Genomic DNA, 21,076 nt, shown 5'->3' with positions numbered 1-21,076 from the left:
CAGCTGCCGTTTCGTTCTCCGCGTTTGTGCGTACGAGAGGACCGCAGCACCGTCCGTATCGTCTCGCTCGTAGAGAAGGCTACCTCTTCGTCTCTCTTGTCTCTTGTCCTCTTTTGATACGCGTGCGCCTGTCTACGGTGCGCCATCACCCGTCCTCTGATACTGTGGCGCGCGCCAACACTCATTAACGCAAAACTCCGTCATCGTACTTTCCCGCGTTTCGAGGCGCCGCGGCTGTTTCAGCGCAGTTTCTCCGTCTCCACCGTAACCACTACCTTGCCACCACCGACAATGTCTTGCCGATACATTTTTTCACTACGTAGCGGACAATGTTCGTTCAACGAATCGTTGTTATCGTTGAATGCGATAGTCACTTTTAAATTAGCCATGCTAATTTCTTCTTTTGTAATGAACCATTTAGCGACTGGTTATACTGGGAGCAAGAATGTGTCGGGGAAATTATCGAGCTATAAATTATCCAGTTGCATTACTGAATCTGGAAACGATTAACGATATAATTTCTGAAGGTCGTTTCATGCTTCGTTGAACAGCTAGGATACATTTATTCTGCAGAAAGCTCGCAGTGCGCTATTACTTGTATAAAAGAATTTTATTAAATAGTTTGTTTGAAATGTTTAGGAGATTGTTTTGTTGAAACAAATGTATTATAAAATTAAAGTATTCGATATTTTATAAATTATATATAATTCATCTGCCTTGCACTTTTCCTAAGGATTTGCATGTTCTAACATAATTCGTATGTTTACTATCTAATATGTGCTATAAATTAAAATTGTTTGTTACATATTTTTCATTTTTGTAATCTTGATTCTTATTTTCTTCATCGTGTAATACTTTTACATTATTATGCGTATATAATATATCATTTATATGTTATTCGCAACAATATATCTACCGAAACAATACGTTATTGTATGATACTGTCAAGTAAATTATCAATTTCTGCGAACTTTCAAAACCAAATCAAGTTATTTACAGTGATGTGTAGTATACATATGTGCAGTATACTCTTTACTCTTATATTTCATATTCATGTTTCATGGTATATATTTGTATCATTTCAGAATTGATATTTTCTTATGTTAATAGAAAAATTTATTACTTTCAAAATTAGTTAAGAAGTTATTGCAGTAAGAATTTTTTGTAATATGTGTACTTTATTTTATTCTAATCTGTTCTTTTTTATACTATTCTTTCTATTATATTATTTGTCTAAATTTTACATATAGAAGCTTTTACTCTATTAATACTAAAGAGACACAATAATGTTTCTCAGTAGATCTGTAAAATATTATCTATCAGTATTTATTAAAACATTTCAAATGTCTGATGCTTTTCAACTATTCATTCATGTGTAAGTATATCGTTGAGGAATACTTTCTTTCTGATTTTCCTTTACTGCCACTTCATATTCAATTTATGTAGGCAGAGGTCCGTAAATTGGTATTCTTCGAGTTTATACCATATAATTTTGTACAGTTTCCCTCGTAAATTTGTACTCACATAATGGTTTACACAAGTCATCGATAACGACTTTTCGTGAATCATTCCATTTGTCTGATGTTTTAAAAATTATTTTGTGCCCCAAAATTTTTTATGAAATTTAATAATGAATCATTTGCGTTTTTATCTTTATTTCATAATGACATTCTCGAGCATACAAATTTTTTTATAAATTCTTCGTTCTATTATATGCAAGATACGGTTAGATTATAATTTTTCGTATCATATATTAGTTGTGTGATTAATGTTATATACTAAATTAAATCAATCCTTACTTTGTAGTCAACATTTTAAGGTTCCTACATTTTTCTGTAGTATTTGGTTGCCTTTTCACGAATATTTGATTTCTATACGCATACTCTGTGAACATTTGTACCTATATATTAACGTAACAAAGATATATATATATATCAATGACGATATGCTTTATGCTAAAATTTATTTCATAATAATCAGTTATTAATTGAATAGATAGAATATACATCGATTTACTCAAATATAACGGAATTTATAGAATATATTAAGCAAAAGTATTTTCTAGTTAAATTACTCTAATGTACCTCACCTAACAGTAAGAAACAGAACAGGTATTTTCCTTTTTGGCTCTTAATAAATTTTGAAAATGAAACTTTTAAAATTCCAGTACTATCATACATTAATATATTATGATCCTTTAATAATTGATATTTTACTTTCATGAGACATTTGAAATATTTATTTATTTATAGTATTAAAATGTAAGATGCCATATTGAGATATCAAAGATCTTCTCTGCCTTTGAGACGGAAAAGTTATACAAAAAAAGGTTTGATCGTGTATATGTATTGTTAGCTTCCATAAGTGTAAGTATATCTCTTTATACCTTTTTATAGTTATATAGTTTTTGTGTTATAAATTTTGTAATTATTGGCAATTAACTAACAACGCGTCTTTCTTAATTTTACTTCCTCGATTTCTCTCTATTAGTCGAACAATATTTTTCGATGGATGTACGTACAAACTTTCAACAGCCAGTACCATGTAATATTGCGTCATAAAGGGATGAATCATTTTGAATATCGCACAAAATTATGCACTGGTTCTCGTTAATGCAGATTAAAGTTATATGCCGGCAAAAGGTTGTGGCTTACATGTGGCGGTGAAATAAATCATGGTATTCTATCGTTCTACCCCACGTTTCAAGGCGGTGTTTTGCCGGGAGCGACGGACCGCCATTCTCTGCAACCGTTTTTCATAACGGTGGCTTAATTAACACGAGCCATCTGACGTCTGATGTGTTTTGTAATATCCTGCAAAATTTGGTAATAACGATACACTCCAGGTGATGCTTTCAATGTTTTGTTATTCCACTTTGAAATCTCCGCTGGCGTACTTTTCGATGGACATTTTGTTAACACAAGAGATTTTCCGTCAGATACGATAAAACTGCCATGTTCGGTTTGATATAATAAAAATGATGAAAATGAGAAATATAGAAATTTACGAAAGGAGATAATAAGTTGTAATGAAAATAATGAAATAGGCATCTACCTGTATGATTAAATTTTTTAATTCATTGTATGTATATATATACAGTTTTTAGTTAGTGAAGTTTGTTATAGTAAACAAGAAATTACAGAATGTTTATATATTATATACATACAGTTTTAAATAAATCGAATTAAAAATTGTTTCAATTTGTTTAAATTTGTCTTATGTCGGATAATAATTATATGTTTACAATATAGATATATAATGTAGTTATGAGTCTTACAATACTTAGATATGTACAAGTAACTTCATGTAGATACACAATTTTAATATCATTAATATTATATGTAATATTTAAAAAATGATATATAGGTATAATTTTAGTTCTTGGATAAGATTGTATAAAATATCCAGCGTAAGATACTTGTTGCAAACTCATATTTATATTTATTATGTATGCATCTAGTAATGTGCAAAAATAATGTACCTTTTAATGTAATTGCTAACAAGATTTATCGTTAATACGAAAAATTTGATTAGTACTAGATTTGATTAGTACCTGTATTATGAAAATCCTCCACGCTTTTGTTGAAACGTCAAGTGAAGGCATTAAGATCTATATTTTACAACCTCGAAGTCAATATCATTGGAATGCCGTCAAAAATTACTTCTTTTTAGTAACTGCCATAGGTCATTGTAAAAGTCGGTTTTCATGTGGCCGACAAATAAACTCTTTCCTTTACAGCTACGATTTTGTTTTTACATTTGCGATGAAACAAGCAATTGCGAATGGTCACAGGATTTCGTGATGTCCTGCCGTGCCCAGACACCATCCAATTTGGGCACTAAGAATGGGTTAGAGCTTTGGCTAATTGAATTAATGAGAGTTTATGACACGATCCGCTTCACATAATTATCGCTTTCGGATTCCGTTGCCATAATTATCTGTGCTGTAGGATACTGGCTTAACAATTTCGTTCTTACCTCGCTTTTCTTTATTGTTATGATATTACACGCATCAAAGATATGCCACTTGTGAAACTACATACTTATAGCTATACAACAAATTGTTATTTAGAAATTAGAATTAATTGCATTAGAATTTTCGTAGATTCGGGAAGATATTAGAAAGTAATAGTAAATATAGGTAAAAGTATATAGAATTCATTTTTCTCGAGTTACAATTATTTAATATTTTCCTAAATTCAATAGCTTGTTCTTCCATGTTAAATCTAGAAAAGTGTATTTAACATTTAAAATATTTTACATACTAATTTTTTTTATTACATTATATACATGCACGATAGTCATATGCATAGTTAAAATGTTGCCAAACTGTTAAATTGAAGTTATGGTGAAGTTCCAGAAATATTTCATAAATAAAACAGTGTATGTAGTAGCACGAATGTATTGCAAATATATTTCATGCTTCACTATGACACAAAAGCATTCCTATGCTATTTCCCCTGAACTAATATTAAAATAGAATTATTAACGAACTGAACGTTTCTACTTATTTATGAATTAGAAACTTTTAGAATGATCCCAATATTAGAAACTGGTCAGAAATTTGAAATGTTAGATCGACATATTTAATTGTCTAGGATGGGACCGAAGTTATCAAATTAAGACATAACTCAAAAGACATATCATTTGTCAACAAATGGAACATATATTTGCGAGACCACCATATTAGTATTTCAAGAGTAATCGTATAAAAATAAGTATTATCTGTTCTTGCTTTCGAGGTAATCAATCTTTCGTTCATGCAAAATATTCTATAAACTGGTTTGATGCAGGTGAATCGGTGCTACAAGAACAGTCTCAATTTATATTCGTTTTATTTGCCGTTTAATAACCACTTCTTATAATAATAATAACCACTTCTTGACACGGTAATTCATTTGTCCTCAATTAAAGCGAATAACTCGTCGTTATTCTCCGATAGGGATTTCTCTAATAAAATATCTGTACGGTCTACGCGAATGTAACATTACAGTGATTGATGTTTATCGATCGTGTTGATTTTAAACAGTACTTCATAGTTCTTATAATTTAAAATATTGTTGTATGATTAAGATGCATGCTTAACATGTTTGTCAGCGTTTTTTGCGAGAATCTTAATGGATATAAGTTACTAGACTAGCAGGAAGAAGTTATGGAGTGCAGCGAAGATCAAGATCCTGTATTTCTGCATTATACTACGACAGAGGCTACCTTGAATTTCAAGGACATCTCCCACCATAAATTTCGCAGCTGTGATATCAAGTACATATTTACTACCTTGTTAAACAGTTCTTTTTCTTCTCTATTCTATCTTCTTTTTATTCTATCTTCTTTTTATTCTATCTTCTTTTTATTCTCTATTCATATCGTGACAAAATAATGTAAGATGTATCTCGTCACTTCGTAGTACGAGCGGAAGATTAAGTCGATTTAAAATTTATTTACAAGCGGTTCTGCAAGAAATTTCACATCGACACTGTTTTAATCCTTGATTTATGCTCGTACGTACGTAGTTTGTACACGTCGTGTTACATTTGTGTATTTTGACGTAGCCACGTATTTTAAGGTAAGAGATGTGGAATGTTGTAGATATACATACTTATATGCGTAATTAATAAGAATCGGTCTTATTCATATGTTTGTACAAATTATAAAACATGATCGAACTGATTCTGATACACGTATTTTAATATTCTCGAAAATCCAAAATCTCTATACGTTACCTGTCTACGTATATACTTAAAAACATTCTGTGTTATGCAAACTTCGTTATGTTGATAATCAATTTACATAAAATTTCAAATTATGAAATAATGGTTACAAAAGTATAAGAAATATTTTCCTTATGGATTCTTTTCACATAATACTAGAGAAGTGGCAGGAATATGAATATCTAATGGATTTAAAAAAATTATTGAGTTCTTTTAAATTACTTTTAGATACGTCCTTCCCATTTTTACCAATATTTCGGTAGTATCAAAGGCGTGAAGATACTATACAAATAGCAACGGTACGTTAAAGGGAGGTGATAGAATTATGGCTATGATATAAAGATATTATATATATTTTGAATGTAATTTTAAGGAATAGAAACTACTAAAATTTTTATTTATGCTCAGAAATCATTTTTATATTCGATATGATACTAAGCAATCCTTATGATTCAATTAATTGTGTACTCTCAAATATTCATAGTAATTATATATTTTAAGAAACTGTGCTAATAAAACACTAAACTTCTCACATCTTTGAGAATATCGCGAAATACTTATCAACAAAGTGAGAAATCTCGCGGCTGTTGTAGCTACGGGCGCAGGAAAGAGATTTCAATGAGCGGAAAGGAAAGAACGTCAGAAGACAAAGCATCGTAGTGAAATCGTAATCTACAGAGAAACCGTAGAAATTAAGTTAAAAGGACTTCCAGAAATGGATGGGGGCGAGTGGCGTCGCTCATATCCGGCTGATTGTAGCGTCGGCGGAGCAAACGTTTTTCTGCAGTATTGTTCGCCATGACGCGGCAGCGATCATTTATCAATGCGAATAATAACGGGAAGATTTTATGTGCACGCTCACAAGGCATACGTACATACACAGGTACTTACACATTTGCGTATAGTTATAATAAAAGCCGATTCCAAGCACAGGAATAGCGATTCCGGAGGCGGTTCAATGCTTGAATGCATGGAATTGAAAATAATGCCAGAGTGGGCGTGTATTGTGCTCGGTGCCTGAGCTTTTTGTCGGTAGCTCTCCCCGATTTTGACGTGGCCAGCCACTTCACGTCCTTTTCGTCGCGGAACGTTTCATAGCCCACCGCCCCGGAACGAGACGCTGAAACCAGATGAAGCAAATGCTGCAAGAGAAGCAGGGTCTCGAGATATGTGGAAACGTCAGAGATGCTTCCGTTGTAGAAACGGAAATAAAAGAGCAGATATACATTTTTATAGGTGTTTTACGATTTTATAAATGTTTTATAGATGTTTTTCTTATATTATATATTTTACATTACAGTAAACAATTATTAACAAACTTTTAAATACTCAAGTAATATTAATCACAATAATATAACTATAGCAACGTATTTATGTTGTAATGCTCGTTATTGTAAATACAAATACATACATTTCTATGTAGAAATATTTTTAGTATTTCGGCATAAATGTTTTAATATTTATAGATATAGTACTGTGAAATTTTCACTAGAATTTGAGGCTTAGGTTGTAATTTTAGTTACAGAAGAAGTAAAATTTACATTAATACGATAAACAATGTAATCTTTGTAATATGAGTGATAAGTGTAAAACTTTATACTATATTTTTATAAGACTGACTATTTATACAAAACGCATCACTAAATACGCTTTAAAAGGTCTGAGACATACAACTTAATAAGAAAGCGTTGATTGGGTTTGAAATTAAACATAATTTTCTATTTGATAAAATCTTGCATACTGATTGTTATTAATATAGATGAAATATTTGGCTTTACGATGCACTCGTAATATGTACTCGTTAATTAAGATTTGTATCTATAGGTATTTACAATACATTCAAGAATACTCAAATAGCATTTGAATCATTATCGGTATATTAAATTTCGGGAGACACCAATTTACGGAAGGTTATAACAATTTATGATCAATATAATTCTACATAATTTAATTCTTGTAATTGTAAGTACAAATAATATTTCTGTCAATTTATATGTTATATATAACATAATCTAAATATAATCCATCTAATATCCAGTCACATCTTTTGTATTGAACTTGTATTCGATATATTGTTTAAATTTTGAGATAACGTAAATAAATACGAAAGATGTTACATATTTTCACAATTCCGTCCTTTAACTACCTTTCTTGAATCATAAAGCTCAAAAATATATGCAGTAGCTACAAAACATATTTATACATAAACTTGTTTTTCAATGATGCGTCCTATTTCATCAGGTTCCACATTTTATTTTCAAAATAATCAATTTTTGTAGTCATATAAAAGTTGATACACTTGCGGACTTAATCAATAAGTATATAATTGTTATAATAGATACTCGCTATAGTCTATGGTATAAATGCTATTTTGTTATTACTATATAATACGCATAATACACTAAAGCGTTGTTGTGATGGAAGACGATTTTTCTGATATTGGAAATCTTACAAAATAAAAAGAATTTTTAATTATTGTAGGTAGTAGAATACCACATAAGAGTGTGAAAATAAAAGAATATTTACTGACAAATTACTTAATAGTACATTATACTAATACTACATAGAAAATGCAGATACTTTCGTTTAACCCAAAATATTCGTGGTCTGCAGTAGTATTCTCTATAACGCGGCAGATATCACGGTGCAAAAACTAAAATAAATTCTGTTTCAAAGTAACTCAGTCAGTTAAATATAAAAGTAAGTGACACGCAATACGTAAAATCTTTCTTATCGTACAAAAGTTATTGCATAATTATGACTTTCAAGTCAATTCAGAAGCATATACGTTTGTATGTCATGTATGAGTCAAGCCTACAATAAAGCCTATAGAGCAAGGGCAGAAAATCAATTATAAATACTGCTTTTATCTGTTTATGGCAATAATACGTTTTTACATCTCCAAAATTTACTGGCGCGTATATGTATGTATATAGAATCTTTTTAAGCAATTCTCTGATCGCGACGTCGGCAAAAGGTATCCGGTATCAGAGTGATCCCTATGCAACTAATAGGAAGTGGCTGGAAGTAGGAAGAGAGTGTTGTAGAGTGCAGCATAAGAACATAGAGCGTCGATAAATACGAAGAAACATCGTGCAAGAGGAAGAGGAAGAGTAGAGGGGATGGTTGGCGCGTGGCTCGATTCCTCTCTCCCACTCGGTTGAGCCTTCGACGATCTGAAACTCGCGCGCCCGTCTAGAGAGTGAGGCAGATGCCTGGGTACTTCTTTTGGGTCTGGCTCTTACCGAGGCGGCATTAAAGGTATATACGAGAGAAGCCGACACCAGCGAGAAAGGCTGTAAGAGGCAAGCACCTGCCGTAAGCGCATGGTGTCGGGTCACTCGGCTGCTCGAACACGATCGTCCATAGCGCCTAACCTGACTGGTTGGCTTTGGTTGCCTTCTTCGATGGCTTGACTGCTTGACTGGACTGACTGCCCCTATGCCCACATCTACTCACTACGAAAAACCATCGGCCAAGAAAGAGAAGACTCACGCGTACCTGTCGCATAAAGTAGCCGCATCATTAACTAGTCTCCCCCCGTGTATCGTCTCGCCGGCTTCCTTGAAACCGTCGATAACGGCCGAAAGAAAGATCCGCGGACCCGAAACAGATTCGAAGGTTACCAATGTGTGTCGTTATTTTAATTCTGTCTTTCACTTTTCATCTTAACCGAGAATGACAGCAAACTGGAGTAAATTGTCGTCTCGGTTGAAATATTACCGGGCGTCATTTTTCGATTTGTCGTAATTTCAGATACGTATGTATAATGGATGCTCGTATATATATTGCGCATGTATGCTGTTGAAATTAATAATCTCAATGAGCTCTCGTGTATAATTTGTAATATTAACATTTTGAATGATAACGATAAGGACGTAATATATATATCAATTGTATTTTTAATACTCTCCGATGTTACAATTACATTGGATGATTAATGAATAACTAAATGACTGGAAACTAAACTTGTAGTTTAGATTATTTCATAACCGTTAGGATGTTCTAGACTATTTCATTATTACATATATATATATATTACATTAATTACATTATTAAGTATTTACATTAGTAATTACATTATTACATATATATATATATTGGAAATTACATTTAATATTATATTATATTTAACGTATTAAATGAAATACCAGCAAACGTGTATATATAGCGAAAATAAAAATATGCGTGGATATATAATAATATCATCGAGTAAAATATAAGTGAAATCACATATATTTTACGTATAAAATTAGTGTAATCTAGAAAATAAGAGAACAACTTTTCCTAAAGTATGTATGTAGTATAACTTTTCTTCAATATGTACAATAACAATTAAATTTAAACTTCACATATACATATTATGTATACAGTATACTACAATATATTGAATGTAAAAGAAAATTGTTGAATGTTAAAAATATTTTTACAAAATTTTCTATATTTCAGAAACCCTAAGAATCGAAAAAGGATAAATACTCGATAGTACGATAGTAACGTCTCATGTTCTGTTAGACACTGCTCAAGTTTTAGCAGATTGTTCCATTGTTTCTACTGTAAAGAATTTGATGCAAAGTAGGGAAGGCTGAAGCACGTGCCAGTTCTTCGTTAGCTTCGCTTGTTCGTCGTCATTTCAAACTCGGATGATAGGCCACAGGGATCAAAGGATCAAAAGATTAAAGGACAATGATCTCGGGTAGATCGAAGGATGCGCCGCCGCAACAGATACAACCTGCGTTTATAGCTGACCAGGAGGAAGAAGAAAGAAAGGAAGAGCCGAGAGAAGCAGGTTGCCAGGCCAGTGCGCTGGTGTAGGCCAGTGGGTACGACCTGTATGTATAGCTATCGCGGACAGCGGACCCGCATGATCAAAATGAAGAAATGGTGCGAGAGGGAAAAGGAAGAAGGAACAGCGCTAAAGAGACTCGGTTGCATCGATCGGCAGTACTAACCCAGTGAACGTGACATCCAACAACTGCTGAAGCATGCAATGTCCGTGCTGTTCAAGTTTTCGCTACTTTTTATCGAAGACCGGTCTAGCGACGTCTAGCGTTAGTCTACTGCTCTCGTGAATTTTCCCCTTTCTTATACTATCAACTTGTGACATAGCGAGACGTAGATGAGAAATACAATGATGAAACATCTGTACAACTTTGTTAAAAGTTTGTTTCAAGCAATTTTTTGTTTGATCGACCATGATATGATTAACATATCCGTACTTCGCTCATAATCCGCCTACACGCAGCTTTATTTACATCGTTGCAGGGAAACTTGTTAAGATATTCAATTATTCCGACCAATCTTGAATTATGAATGAAATCCTAAAGTTTTAGGAGAAAACTGTCGCAATACAAATAGTATATGAATTCATGCACAGTTTTAGATTTTTGTCTGTCTGCCGCTATAGTATTTACGTATCGTATATACGTATTTTTAAGTGCCGCACATTGCGATACATAAATGAAACAAATGTCGAGGACGAAAATAGGGTGACGCAGATTGGCGCCCTGTTCTGATTACGTCTAACATCACCTGCCCCCCTGCAGGTGGTTGCCTATCCCACGATATGCGAGTATTTATCCTCGTCCCTGGTCGATAACCGACCATCGACCAGCCGCTCAACTACCCCTTCCAAGATAATGTCGATACGTACACCCCCGTAATCATTTTCAGCACCCTTTGATCGTCGACGATAGTCTTGTTTCCGCCCTCGGAACGAAACTGTAAGGGATTTTGCCTGTTTTGACTGCAAATGATCGAAATATGTATAATACACATTTTAACTCATTGTTAGTAATTAAATATTTAAGATGTACACAAAACACATCGAGACTCATTTTAACTTTTCTATATAACACAATTTTGTTATTAATAATAAAACTAGTAATTTCATTTTTATTTGGCTGCCGTTTTACCTTTAGAAAATTAAACTATTTTTATTGCAGTTAATAAAAAATTGTTTAGACGACTTCTATTTTAATTACATTTACATCGTTTCTATATCATTATATTAAGGAATGTAGTTTTAAGAAGAGAATATTAAAAGAGATTATGTTTTTTGGATAAAAAGATTTATTTAATAATAAACATATTCCTTATAAATTTAAACATAGATAAAAATATAGATTAAATATAGATTAGATTTAAACATAAAAATTTGCGTACCTTCATGAATGAATAATACCCGATACTTTAGTATGATAAATCAAATTTTACAGTAAAAATCTTCGTATAATAGTAGATTTCATGTAACAACAGATTTCAAAATTCATATAAAAGCAGATTTGGCACGTTACAGGACGGAAATAGCCAAACGTCGCATCGATCCAACTATAGTAAGTTCTTGATTATCGGGAAACTAGTATCAATTTAGTTTGTTTGATCTGTTTTTATCACTGACCACAGTTATGCTAACGTCCAACCGTATGCCAGAACATATTTTTTTCTACCCACCCTCGCTTTCCTGACAATCACTTATACGGGAGTTCGCACCTGGCCACCCCCGCACGCGCTTATTCCTTTGACAAGCTTACCTGGTTCTATGCATACTCATACATGTGTTCAGTATCGTTTCTATGATATTTTTCTGTTACAAATTTGTTAACTAATCAAACATGAATTTCAGTTAATCAACGTCATTTAAAGCGCAGTAATTATACTTCTCCGCAGTAAAATACTACTGCTATACTATACAGATGTATAATAAGAAAAGAAATATCGCACATATTAATTTTTAAGGGTTAATTTGCAATCTTATGTAGGCATCTTTATGTTCAAAAAATGTTTAATATTAGGTAAAATACTAACTAAAAGATGGCAAAGATATTAATGAAATAACGCGGCGATTGAAACATTATTTATTAAACCCAGTCATACTTTTTATAACAAATGCTTTGTAAAAGTAAAAGGTATTCAAGACGCTTCTGTATAAACACCAAGAGGAGTCACTTCATATGGAAGGATACATAAACACAGCTAACGACTGTCACGTCTCGAGTAACACAATGACGAATACTTCAAACTGTCTCAGTCGTACCATAATAGCTACTTAAATGATATATGCGTTTGATACATTCAGTTCGTCCATTCGTAAAGAATTCATCAAGGTTTGTGCAGATCCGTGACCAGACAGATATGGTACAGGGCAAAAAGAACGAACCAGCGTCGAATGAAACCGCTGAATTTAACGTTCAATACGTCCATAAACGGCTTGATACGCGTCTACGTGCATACAGGCAAATAGTATGAAGAGAAAGAACGTTGACTGCCACAATTGCTACTTTCAAAGAAAAAATTCAAAGTAACGATCGAGGCAGATGTCAGCATCCATACGTGAATTTGCTTCCACACCTACGACCCTTTTCTCGAATACAGATAACGCATAATCGTCAATAATGCTTCCATTCGAGCCTTCAACCCTTTTCTCAATTCGTTCTGAACCACAGGAAAACAGCCTCTGGAAATGTGGAATCATCCCTTTCTTTGGTACACACAGCCTGCCGATGCAGAGTTATTTGAATAAGACATTTAGATGATCGGGCAGCTGCACAGCTAGTTCGGGCTTTTTTTCGAGTTTTCCAGAGATTTTTGCATGGTGCAGATGATGCGGGCACGCGACCACCCCTTCCTCGACCTTTCCTCTGTCCCCCGCCTGTCTCTCCTCAACCACTCGTACCCGCAGAAATCCTTTCGAAAACTGTCTGCCGTGAGTTACGAGGATCTCGATTCACGAGGAGAAAGGCTTCTCGCTAAGGGGAAAAAGAGACGAAGAGTAACAGATGCCAGGTTTTCCCGATTGTACATGAAGAACGCGCTACCACCAACTGTGTACACGTCAAAACAGTATAATTCCTTATTCTGTCTGCCTTTTTCATCAGATCCGCTACCTTTCGTACTTTATTCTTGCGTGTTAATTTCCAGATAATTCTCGTAGAAATATTTTCTTCCAGCCAATCCTTTTATCAACGACGTAGATACAATAACATTGCAACAATTTGTATTATAGGAATAATTTGTTTTGATATTATGGTTATTGTATAAATAATCTTAATATGCAGGATGTTTGTTAGTCATCTCTGGTAAAATTTTGTTAGTATCTTCTAGGAATGTAAATAAGGAAAAAAATGTTATATATAAATATAGATGGTTTGAAATTTTATTAAAAAATTATAATAGAAAGCGTAATATATTTTCACTAAGATCATTTCATTTTACGCTACTATACTTCTACTATACTTGTGTCTGAAAGCACAAGAGTCAGTTACGTAAAACAAAAATTGAAATGGATAATAAACTGATACAATGAAATAGTTCATCTATTGAGATAGAAGAAAACCGGAACGAGTTTCGTAGAATAATAAATATGTATCGTGCTTTACCGCTGTCAGAAACTTAACAAGAACTACTTGTCGACAGAAATAGTCAACATCTTGAAATGAGATATTAATTATCCTGTACATTAAAAATGAAGCGATTACTTATATTAAAAGCAATGTATATGTGCATATGTCTATATAACATTTCTTTTTATTTATATTTATAAAACATATTCGCAAAGTTTAGACGAATCGAACTGGGAAACCTATATAAATCTTTTTGACTTCTGTGTATAGATGTATACATTTATATAATTTATATTTATATCGATATATTGGTACGCGAGATAAGTAATTGTGTTTTCGTCTTTTATTATAGAACTGGTAAAAATATGTTAATACTTATATTTCTATATTATGTTTTACCTTAATAGTTTTTCTCTGAAACAAAGACCAAGCACGATGAATTGAGACATAGTTACAAAACTGTTAAAAATTCATGCAGATAATTCCAGGAATATATCGTTATTGTGTTTTCGTGTCGCTGATCATTATGCATTCGGTGATTCACATTTGGAATGCACATGGTAAACGCCCCTGTTTTCTTGTTCGTAACGTATAAAGTAGTAAACGATGTAATGATATCGTAACGAGGTATTTTATTCCCACGCATTTTGGGTTGCGTGGCACAATCTGGCACGCATAAAAGCCTACCCTCGATCGTTGTCCACTAATGTAGGTACCCTTTCAATGAGAAAAAACTCCCTTAAATCGCGTTTGCATGGAACCGCGTCGCGTAATTACCGACTCGCAGAGAACCTGGCAATAACAACAACAACGGCATCGATTCACAGCGACATCGCCTACGCCATATGGTGCTTTCTCGCAAAGGAACGTAACGGTTTCCACGTGTAACATTCGTGGTTCTCCCATAGCCAAGAATTCCTGAGGGTAAAAAGGGGGGAAGAGATCAATTATATTTATTATTAATTAAAATAAATTACTTTTTAGTTGAACAAAGGACGTTTAAATTACCATCAAGTATTACGATGGAAAATAAGCAGTTAGATAAAATATTAACAGAATTATGTATAAACGGAACCCAACAGATCCACGGTTTGAATTCTAAAGAAATTTCTAAAAAAATACGAATTTTTAAAACAATTTTGTAAATGGAAGAGAGAAGTGGTATTATCTTCCACTCTCAAAATTAGTGTACTAATCATTCATCTTCTGAATTTTTAAGAATATTTAAGATATTTAAGAAAATTAGCGATATCTTCTGCTCTCAGAATTAATATATTAATTTATCTTACGAACGATGAACTCAATTTTATTTTTATATTACATGGCATTTTCCTCTTTTTTTTTCTACAACGATTGATGTCGTATTCTGATTTTATCTGCCTTCAAGAATCTGCTGATTATATACATTTCATGACACTGTATAGATGTATATATAAGAAATTTCAGTGACCGTCGAAGTAACTCTACTCTAAAATCGCCCTTTTCCATCATCTCGTACTTGTAGGCCTAAATTACACGTTCATGTAATTGGTACCTCCAAAGTGGAATTCTTATCCTCATTAGCTATGCAAACGTTAATGATAAGGACTGCGAAATAAAAAATTTCTTACGTATGAGGTTACTATGTAAGTAAGTTTCAATCTTTCTTAATAACCATTTAATATAATTAAAACAGCCCAGAAAAAATTAAACAAATACCATGAATCAACACATTTAATGTTAATGCTTATAACTTATACCTCAAAAAATTTAAATATAAATGTATTTAAATATAAAATTTAAATTAACTTCTGGGGTTGATAATATTAATTAAATATTATTAGGTTGCTATACATAAATTGTTAATTTCGTAAATATATAAAATAATCCAGATTTTGACTGAAAATGCTGTCAAATAATATTTATCAAGATATCAATTCAAAAGTTGTAGCATGCCGAGCATAGTATGATGATTGTTTCGTTAATTCTTTTCGCTAATCATAAGGAGGCAGATTATGTAATAAAGCGAATCATGAATCATCCTCGAAGAATTTCAATGCAATTTTATAAAACTTTAAACACTGACCTAATACAGTAAATTTTGCTGGCAACATTACTACAAATTTTTGGAAGGTTACATTAACAAGAGAAATTTAGGTTGGAAATACAGATTCCAAGAAAAAATGATCGGTAATGATTTTAATTGTAATAATCGTAACTTTGATCTACAATGGTCAAAATGTATTGAATCTGTTGAAATATATGTAATGTAATTAATATCATTACCAAGAAAGCCATAAATGAAAAGTTTTATTAAGAATTCGATCATTCGATTTGCAATGATTTAATACGTATAATGAATACTACAGCAGTATAATGGTACCCAGATAAATTACAATACTAATACTATTTAATTAATTATATTACAGCACAGTACATAATATTATGAGAACAAACTGAAAGATAATCGTAACAGAAAAGTGATACCATAGAGAAAGCACAGAAGAGAACAAGCAAAGCAAAAAGAAAACATTAAGTTCGTTGTCCTTACACTCATGCTCGCGATGTTACCTAGGAGAAGCGTAGGTATCTATAAAGGGTAGGAAAGACAAGACTATAAACAGCGCCTGACCGCCAGCCACATGTCATCAAGATACCTACACGTGTGAAGAAATGCGAAATGCATTGCCTATTGGCTGGTGAGAGCAAAGAATAATAGGTGGTCACCAGAGACGAAGAGCCAGCGATGTTTTTAGCAGCGAAGGTGCTGCATGTGAAAGGTGCTCTGAGGCGAATACTGGTACGAACGAAAGGAAAAAGAAGACGAGCGAGGTAAGTACCTATTGGGTAACATTTATGCCGTTTACGATCTTTCTGGCGCGAAGAAGAGACGAAAGGCACGCTACAAAGGGAAAAAACAGTGTCGAAAAAGGCTAGCTTGGCACGAGAGTAAAACCGTTGCGGTTCATAGCAGATTTTATGGCGTAACCTGTATACTACGCAGCTATTATTATCTATCCCGACGATAGGGATTGGCTGTCTTCTAATTTTAATAGATACTCACTCCTCATTTTGGATAGTTTTAATGATAGCTAACCCAGTTGCGGTCGGAAGCTCGGCTAGGCGCAAACCGGCGAAACGCGTTCACCTATTGTGACGTACCACCACGAAATTAGCACACCTTCGAACGATTCATCGAGATATTTTTTCCACTGCGGTTTGACCTCCAAATTCAACGTAGATATACTGCCACTTTTCCTTTATGAACGAATTTAATTATTACATGTGACTTATTCAACCTTTCACGATCGAGGTTAACAGGAAAATATGACTACAGTATGACTACTGCATAAAGACAGACAACGATACTCGTGTATTTAGTTATCTCTCAGTTATTGTTCATTTTTTATTCATTTTCCATACGAACAAAGTAAAGATTTATATGATTATTAATCTTGTAAAACGCGAGCACAATGTAGAACTCAGATATTATATGTCATGCAGCAAAATGTTACATTATGTACTACATATTGTTAACACGAAGCATATCCCTGTAAATGAATTTTAATTAAAAATTCCATTACTGTTGTTATTGTAAATGTATTTCATTATTGTCAAGGAATTTATTTAAAACCCATTATCACTATTTTCTAATTTCGAAAATTGTTAACTTTCATTTACATTACATATTTGCTATTATGTACTTACATAATCAAGTAATTTAAGCATATACAGTTACTCACATTAATATTCAGACACCCTTTAAAGCAGAATAACCTTTTTAAGATTAAAACAGGTGACCTGAGTATTGTTTAAAAAATTAGAAGACTTAGTTTACTAGACGTATAAAAAAGGTTTTGATTGATTACAATTGCTGGAAATTTGCGAAAAGAAAAAAGAAAAGATCGCTTTTCATAACCTCTACATCTGGGCCTATAATGAAAATTTAAACAACATATTTTAAAGATTTGTGCCAGTTACATATCTACAGACTGAAAATTTCATCGAAATCGATTAACTCGCTGCTATGAACTACAAACGGTTAAAAATGATGAAAATCGCGGTTTTTCACGACGATCTGGCACTTTTTGAGTAATAAATGTAACGATTTATGCAATTTTCGATGCCTGTCGCTTGTTATCACATGAACTGATTTCGATAAAGGAAAATAATGAAAAAAAAGGATATTTATGTATATCGTTATCTATTATATATCGTATATTGTCGCATTATATTACTATTACATACTACTTTGTGTTAATAGTATGAGTCATTGCATGTTAAGCAGTCTGCATGCATGAAATAACTAAAGTTCGATTTCACGGCAATAACACTTCCGCCACCTGCGTTTATTCGGATTATTCACAAATGATGAATTAAGTGGAATAACTGCTACGATTTCACGAAGAAGTACATTCAATGATCATATCCTTTCTTCGTGAAAATAATCGTATGCCGAACGGTTAGATAAAAGAACATGGACACGTTTTGTACTTGTAGAATTTATTTCGCGATCGATTCGATGCCTGAAGAAACAATGCGAAAGTTCGGCATCAGATGGCAGAGCCGCCGAACCAGACGATCGTGGACCATCTGGTGGTCCACCCTGGCATACGGCAAGCATCCGATGTATAAGCGTACGAAAAAAGTCCAAAACCCGATACTCTGGATATAAGCCTAAAGGAATTTTAAGATAACTAAGGCGGGCATGAGGGAGACAGCTGTATAGGATAATCCCGATTAAAGCAAATGAAAACAGTGTAGATCTGTCAATAAACAGTACGAAATCATTTACCTCCTTTGAAATTACGTTCAGATTCTAATCCCATTACTCTGATCTCGTCCTCGAATAATTTGTTGATCCTAACTAAAACGATTCCGTTAGGAAATATCTATCGCCGATCTTTATGTTGGTACTGCAATCACTGCTTTCAAATTTTCAAACCACGGTGAGAAACTACAACCGAACTTAAATATTAATTTATGATATTGCTAGTAATAACCTACGTAATATGCATTTTATTAAATAAACGAAGACATTCAGATAATACAACTTTCGAAACGAGTTTTCAATTCTACTACAAACCTTTATAAGTTATATTTTAAATATCCAAATTCATTATAATAAATATGAACAGTTATTATTAACTTTGAAGTAGATAATAACTATACATAAAAAATTAGAACAACCCATTTTAACATATTGGCTGCAAGATATTACGTTTCACTAAAAACATTTTAAATATATGTTAAAGCAGTATTCTATTAATATTTGAAGAGGTTTAGACAATACTTGAAACATTTGTTGCCCAATTGCAATTTCCAATTATATTATATCTTATTTACATTTGGAAGAATTAAAATCGATTTATTTGAAATTAATTTGTCTTCATTAACTTTTACTTTCATGGTGGTAGAAATATTTGGTTAAAATATGATTTGATTAATAGGTTAATGGTTATCGTTACTAAAACCTAGATACAAAAGGTATCTTGAAGAATTAACAACGAAGAAACAATCGCAGAAGGTAGAGAAAAATTATGGCGAGCGATCACAAAAAATATTAAACGAGATATTTAGGTCAGAGTTGCGCAGTGCACCAATGCAATTTCAAGCTCGGATAGCCGTGAGGTAGCAGGAGAGCGCGATCGCTTTGTTTTTCAGGGTGCGACGGGGGCAAAATAAGACGGTTAACTAAATATAAGACGAAATGCTGACCGAGTCACGTCTGCAACAAGGCACGTGCAGCACGCGTGCTTCGACTTCGTGCACCGACAAAAGAAACTCATGCGTACAACCAACCTCTCGAACCAGACTCGTATGCATACTTACGAAAATATAATTCTGTTTACCAGTGTCAAGGACGATCGGTAAACGATTCTTCATTGTCCTTGAACCGAGATTTGCAGCAAATAGTCATATATAAACATCTGATTACTTGAAACTACGACATGTAAATACATAAAATGGCTCATCCGGTACATGACAATTTAATTATCTTCATCATCGTTGGAGGAGCAAAGCGATGAACAAGACAGAAGACTAAAGGTGGAGAGTGAAATGAGGTACGAAAGTAATTTGTTCGAAACGTCATTTTTGGTTGAAGTAATTAAGATGATTTATTATTTTTGTCAAATGAAGTTGCATACCACGATTCTACGGAGAGTTCAATGATATTCAAAATTATATATTGTTAAAATAATGTATTTTAATACACGTTCACAATAATTATGCGCGCACATCTATTTGTCATTGAAAAATATTATTAACATTATTCTAATATTAATATACGTATTCCATATAATTATGTATCTGTATTTGTATTTATATAATATATTATGTAATTATGTAAATTGTTATTTATGCTTTAAAATAATTGCCTGTTTAATTTTACGTACTTTAGTAATAACTTACTTTGCAGTATTACGATATACGCATTCACGCGAATAGATCTACATAGCTTATTTACCTGATCTTTCACATGATCAGCTGTGTCTACTAGGAAAATGTGTAAATTATCTATATATAAATATATACTACTACTACTTTTCTATTACTCTGTATATATTATCTGTAAGTTCAGGAGTCTCGTAGACTCTACCTCGGGTTTTACGTTCCAAATATGACGCCTCGTCAATGAAATGTTAATTTCGATAAATGAAAAATGGAAACTCTCTAAAAGACTTGCAACGACTACTATTTCAGTTTGCACCATTCGCTTATCGTTTATCGTTGTCAGATGGTAACTTATTTATGGAATATTACTTAAAAATAACAATATCTTATTGTTATCTTCTAAAAATATATATCAATTGAGAACTATCAATTCTAACTTTTTTGAAGTCAATGATCAATCAGTGACAAGGGTTAACAACGAACAAAGACAATTGTTTTGTCTCGATTAAGCATCGGTTTCCCCCCTCCTCCCTTTTTTCGTAGTTCTTCTTTGTCTGCTGTGGCGGCACGTACCCTAGTTTTGGTGAAGTGATTTACAAGTCACTCCGGCGTGAAGGCAGGTGACCGTGCCGCTCGAATGCTACTTAA

The 21,076-nt window shown here is 33.0% G+C and overlaps 1 pseudogene; it reads left to right on the top strand.

The window, feature by feature from the left end:
* Window positions 1-10,397: 10,397 nt before the first annotated feature.
* On the top strand, window positions 10,398-18,777 carry LOC117151744 (annotated as a pseudogene).
* The last annotated feature ends 2,299 nt before the right edge of the window (window positions 18,778-21,076 follow it).

Source organism: Bombus impatiens, unplaced genomic scaffold (assembly GCF_000188095.3).
Source record: "Bombus impatiens unplaced genomic scaffold, BIMP_2.2 scf_0396, whole genome shotgun sequence".
Lineage (NCBI taxonomy): Eukaryota > Metazoa > Arthropoda > Insecta > Hymenoptera > Apidae > Bombus > Bombus impatiens.
The sequence above is the reverse complement of the archived record's forward strand: the minus strand, read 5'-3'. Positions and strand labels throughout refer to the sequence as shown.